Source organism: Anas acuta, chromosome 2 (genome assembly GCF_963932015.1).
Source record: "Anas acuta chromosome 2, bAnaAcu1.1, whole genome shotgun sequence".
Classification (NCBI taxonomy): domain Eukaryota; kingdom Metazoa; phylum Chordata; class Aves; order Anseriformes; family Anatidae; genus Anas; species Anas acuta.
The window spans coordinates 27,587,396-27,593,903 of record NC_088980.1 but is presented as its reverse complement, the minus strand read 5'-3'; the positions used below and the strand labels follow the sequence as shown (position 1 = coordinate 27,593,903).

Below are 6,508 nucleotides of genomic sequence, written 5' to 3'. Positions count from 1 at the left end.
CTGTAGGTATGCATGCAGATCCTACAATCATAAATAGATTTTTATTATTTTTTTTTATCAAGGAAATCCATAAATAGAAAGAAGAAGGCTGTTTTTAGTTATAAAAGTTTCTGTGTTTCTCCATGCTTTCAACCATTTGCAGGTGTTGGGGGAATAGTACATATGCGTTTAATAAATTGTACTCATCAGTAGTTATAGATGTTTAGGACTGACAATTCACTTTCCTCTCTTTAACACCAGCTCATAGCAAGTAAGATTCTTACTGTTACAAGTTTTGTGCAGAGCAAACCAGATAGTGTAGAATTTAAGACGTATATTCAGTGGAAATCATGACTGAATGTTTTCAGTAATTCCTGAAGGGCAAGTGATCTACTTCTGACTGAATGCTTAAAACTACTATAACTCACCAAGTTTAAGAAGGTTGCAGTAAAATCATTTCAGACATGAGTTTTTTATAGAAATGTAACCCATATCTCCTATGTTTTAGATCTTCTTTCATCCAATTGCTGGATAAAGAGGAGTGTTTTCCATTCATGGAAATATACGTTTTTGTTTTGTTTTGTTTTGTTTTATAAAGACAATGTATAAAGACTACACTACTATATAGTATAAAGACTACACTACTGTAGTGATTTAACCTAAAGGTTGGGATTTGACTTTCCTGATTTTAGTTATCTAAATATATGGTTTATAATTTCATATATAATATCAGTCATGCTGCATCTTACATACTTACTTACATGCTTACTTGATGTAGCTGTAAATTGTCATTGACATTTAACAACTACTGCTTTAATTTTCTGCCACTTTGTCTGCCAGTGATAAAACAAACAAACAAACAAACAAAAAATTCTGGCTTCTCATCCATGTGATCATCCAAGCATGTTTTGATTGTTTGTTTGTATTTTACTGAATTAGTTCATACAGGCCATAGTTCTCAAAAAAAAAAAAAAGTCACTATGTAGTATAACAAGTATTTATTTGACAGTTACATCCAGTTGAAATGCATTTTGGTATTGTCGTTTTTGTTTTTTGGTTTTGTTTTTTTTTATTTTTTTATTTTTTTTAACCTAATAGAGTTATTTATATATATCCAAAAATAATTAGTCTTAAATAAAAGAGAGAAAAGATTAATACTTTATCCAACATGTTGGAAGCTACCCACTAATGTATTACAATATATCCTAGAGCAATTTGATCCATTTTCAGACTAACTCTCTAACAAATTTCCTTTTTAAAATAAAATGTAAAAAGCAAATATACATTATTCTGAAATGTGACTGCAGTGTATTCTTATCTTTCAACCGACTTTATCTATAATAGAGTAGATTGTTTAAATTGGCTTAAACTTGAGGGGTTTATTTTGTTAAGTCTAGACCCTGCAGATGTTCCTCTTGGTGGTGGGTGGAATTTGAGTTTTCTGTCTGTTTGTTTTTCAATTGTATTTCCAATTTTTTTTTCAAGACAGGACTGATCCTGTTGGATACCTAAAGGTTAATAAAATGTCCCACAACACTTGTGGGACAGACGTGTGGTGAACAGGTACACTGTCTTAGGAACAATGCTAGAATTAGCGCTTCCAGGACAAACATCATTATTGTATTAGTTCTTGGTACTCCTCTAAGGACTTCAGCATACCTTCTCCACCTTTGAGTGTATAAAAGTGTGGTGGAACTAAGTCTATTTCTCATTTTCTTCAAGTGTTTATCAGCAGCATTGTGGATTTTTCTAGATCCTTACAGTGGTATGGCAGTGGTGGGTCATAACTACCACAGGAAGAGGTGAGATAGATAAAAATATGATGCTTCTTACTCTTAAGACCTATCTAGCTCTCAGTGTTATGTAGGCATTTTCTACTATGTGTCAGTATATTCATTTTTCTGGATTTCATGCTATGTTCTATAATACATGAAAATTATATTACATATTTGTAAGTAGTAAAGTATATTATAACTATATACTATAATATAACTATACTATTACATATAATATCTAATATATATTCAAGAATATATAACTATTCTGAGTTTTCTTTTACCTCAAAATGTTCATTTATTTCACCCTGATGAGATAAATGTGTCTTTGAATTACAGCTTTTTTATTTCTAATTTTTGTAGGTTACATGCATTACAATTTAAGTGGGTTTGAGCTTGTTAAGCATTGATACAAGACTAGATGTCAGTTTGTGATATAAGCTATGCACTGGAAATATACTAAGAAATAAAAAAGAAAGCAAGAAATATGAATATCTTATTATTTAGGTCTATCGCTGAAAAGCCTAGTACGTGTAAATGTTTCTGCCAATTAGGTTTCATTTACTATAGGTTTTGTTTCATTACTAAAATAGAAAGAATAGGTGATTTATTTTTTTTTCTCTCTCCAATTTTCTTCAAAACCAGAGCATATTGCAACTTTATTTTTTATTTGCCTTTAATAAATGTCAGTTGTGAGTAAAAAGTACAATAGAAAGCATTAGAAATAAAGTTTGTGCATGTTTTTTCTTTGTCCACCAATAAAACCAAAGCCCTACTAAAATTCCACTTGAATGGTCCTCTACAGGTCTATTAGGCCATTACCCAGCTTTCAGCTGAACTTCTAACTAGAAAACTGCTTGTTTTCTTGTTGATGTATGAGGCATACAAACAGCAGTGAGAACAAACACAAACTTCATAAAGCAGCCCTCTTCCCCTAACCCATTATTCTGGGGAAAAAGCCATCGTCTCCAATGTACAATGCAATCTAAACTAGGCAATCTGCCAAGACCTCCATTCTTTGTAACATTAGATCAGATAGAAATTCAAGGATCTAATAATCTTTAAGAATCAGGACTTGGTATGATGTAAGCACAATATTCTAATTATCTCAGGCATGCTTATCCCCAAAATAAAAGATAATATGAAATTAGTGTAACTAAACCAGAAGTTCATTTTAAATATTTACTGAAAAAAAAGAATTTTGCTGATCAGGCCTGTTTGAACATCTAGATCTTCACCGCAAGAACAATCAAACAAACACAGTTCTGCACCTGCGATTGTTTGGGATTCTCATTGATTTTATTAATTATTATTAATAATAATAAATTAGTATTATTAATATTGATAAATTAACATTACTGATAATAATAAATTAATAGTATCTGTAAATTGTTATTATTGATAAAATAATGTTATTTAATATTATATATAAAATATATTTGTAATATTTAATAATAACATGTGAGTGTATATATATAAATACATTAATTGTATTTTATATAATAGATTTTTAACATTAAATTATAATTTAATTAATATATTAATTTACTATATATAATATAGTAAATTTATACATAATTATATATAAATATAAATGTAGATATATGTAGATATATAAATATATAATTTATATAAAGTAATGATAATATAATAAATATATATTATGTACTATATTATAATAAATTAATGTTATTAAATATAATTAATTATTTATTTTGTTTGTTTGCTTAGAAATGTGATCAAAATTGTTTTTGCATGAGGAAAGCTGCAGACTTACATTATGCTTAGGCAAAGATGTACAGTTCTCATAGACTGACATACTTCTATGAGAAAGGATTGTTCCTACAGTTTCTCTGTAATGTGGTAGGAAACTCCTCACAAAACATCATCGTATCATCAAAGATGAGAGGTTTTCACACAATTTTCAGCCAGGTTGTTTTCTTTTTATGTTAAATTTATGATCTTCATTGTACTTCAACACCGAGAATACCTACAGTCAAGTTATCCTCTGAGTAAACCTGAAATCACTTGTGTCAGCAAACCCTCAAAATCCAGACTGTACAAAGTAAGTCTGCTAATGTCCATTGGTTTGGCTTCCCAAGTATTGTGACATAAGGATTTTTTTTTTTTTAAATCTTATAACGGAAATAGTAAAACACTAGATAGGGAGCCCAGAGTGGCTGTAAAATCTCTGTCTTTGGAGATACTCAAAATTGGCAATGCATCATCCTGTTATGTGTTAGACTGTGACCTGCAAAGGATTCTAGGTCTCTATATGTATGCTTCAACAACAGAAAGCATAACAGATTCAGTAGTATCTGTTACATCTTCCATTATTAAAATAGCAGCTGAGGATCTCTGGAAATTCAACTTCAGAGGAACTGTAAGAAGTTATTCTGCCTTGTCTTTCCACCAGACAACACCTTACAGGTCCTATTTCCTGGCTCATTCACTCTCAGTATTCCTGATTTCACAGGTTTCAGAGTATGATCCTTTCCTGCTTGGTTTTACCTTCTGTTCTGCTCCTCAGTTGCTTCTTTCCATCTTCTATGTTGCCCTATGGATGCACAGAGAAAGCAAAACATTGTAACCCAATATAGTCTCCTACCATGTCATCACGTTCCAGAAAAAAAATAAAAATTAAAAAAAATATATAAAAATAAATAATAATAATAATATATATTTAAAAAAAAAAAGCATCACCAAGGTGGTAACTACCTTCTCTGCTGTTATTAGGCTTCTTATGCTCAACAGGCATCCCAAAGCATGGCAACTCATCTTTCAACTCAAAGTTGCAAGACCTAGAGGAGATAGCTAGCAATTCTCCATATTTCCAACTCCAAAACTGAGTATATCACTTCACATTTAATACAAAAATCACATTAAGTGACCTGAGTCAGCTAGCAGCAGTGCTCTGTCTTCTAACCAGTGTTACTGCATAGTGCAACATGAGGCAGTGGTGTGTGAGCATGTGTATATGTAAAAAGAAAAAAAAGGATGAAAATTAGCTAGATCTTTTAAATGTAATTTAAATTTTACTTGACCTGTTTGCTTTGTGACCATTTGTCATAGTTTTGACTAGGATAGAGTTACATTTCTTCATGTAATGCGGTGTTTTGGATGTTTGGTGAATATAGTAGTGATGATATATCTATGTTCTTAATTGTTACAGAGCAGTGCTTACACAAAGACAAGGACATTTCAGCTTCATTTCAGCTTTTCATACAGACAGTGAAGAAGCTGGGGGTGCCAAGAAGCTGGAAGAGGACACAGCCAGAATAGCTGACCCAAACTGGCCAAAGGGATGTCCCATACCTTATGGAGTCATTCTCCACAATAAAAGCTGGGTTAAAGAAGGAAAGGGGGGGGAGGAGGGGGGGCGGAGAGAGAGATGACAATATTCGGATTGATGGCATCTGTCTTCAAAAGAAACCATTACGCATGATGAGTTCTGCTCTCCTGGGAGTGGCTTAACACCTGCCTCTGATGAGAAGCAACGAACTGATTCCTTGTGATTCCTTGTTTTGCTTTGTTGGCACGCACAGCTTTTGTTTTACCTAGTAAACTGTTTTTATCTCAATCCATGAGTTCTTACACTTACCTTTTTGATTCTCTCCCCCATCCCACCTGGGGAGAGTGAGTGAGTGTCTATATGGTGCTGAGCTGCCTGCCTGCTGGGGCTACATGACAATAACAAGCTAAGAGCTAGAAGGCCTAGACAGTTGAGCTCTTTATTGTATGCATTTCTTGTGTCTGGAAGACTAGAGCCCAACTGATGTATCCTCCTGAAATAACTGTATGTAAGAAACATTATTGTCCCTATTTCTGAGCAGGGAATTGAAGCAATGGGAGATTAAGTGAATTTCCCAAAGTGATACGGGTAGTTAGGAATAAATCCTAGTCTTCTGACACCAACTCAGTGTTTTAGTAATCCTCTCAGTTACAGTTGCTATAGAAAACAAGTCTGAACCCTTGTAAATATTACCTAGGCCTTCTGTTGTGTAATCCTACTTGAATGTGCAATGTCTGCTTTAATGGATGGAGAACTGAAAGCCAGCTAGCCACACCTAGGCATTGCGATAACACAGTAATGCTACTTGTGACCATACTGGATTATTCTGGAATTCTGCTGTTATTGCTCTTCTGTATGACCGCGGTAATGTCATGTCAGAATCTAAAGAGATGTAAAGTTATAGATTCTTTTTCTATGAAAATGTTAAATAAAGGTTTTGAAATTTAACATGTTCAAAAGTCTACATTTAGACACATGACAAACATTGTGCTTGTTTTTATTTTTTATTTTTTTTTATTTGTGTGTGATAATTACTTATTAAAAATATTATCTCCCTTAGACAATGGTTAGGGCCTGCACATTTGTCTGAAGTTCTAGCAGGGCATAGATAAAACTGAAAAGAAAAAAATATATTTCTTATTTAAATAACAAAAATACGTTTATTAGCTTTACCACTTTCAAGGAACTCATTAGGTAAAACTAATGTTAAATTAGGTATAACTAATGTTAAAGTGAAAGTCTGACTTTCTAAATATTAGAAGATAACACAGCACAAAAGCTATTCTCATGATCAATATGGGTTGAAAGGGACTAGAAGTTTTTCATTCTATGATTTATTTATTTATTTATTTTTGCCATTAGACTTCATGAATCTTTGTGCCCTAAATCTTACCACCACCACTGGTGAGCTGAGCCCTTTGTGTATCCTTCTTACCAGTGTTCCAACATCAATCATATATTG

At 32.5% G+C, this 6,508-nt stretch overlaps 1 long non-coding RNA gene across 1 annotated transcript; it reads left to right on the top strand.

The window, feature by feature from the left end:
- The first annotated feature begins 1,528 nt into the window (after positions 1-1,528).
- LOC137851678 (uncharacterized) lies at positions 1,529-5,994 on the top strand. The gene is made up of 2 exons (XR_011093349.1): positions 1,529-1,781; positions 4,927-5,994. It is a non-coding gene; the product is annotated as an uncharacterized lncRNA (long non-coding RNA).
- The last annotated feature ends 514 nt before the right edge of the window (positions 5,995-6,508 follow it).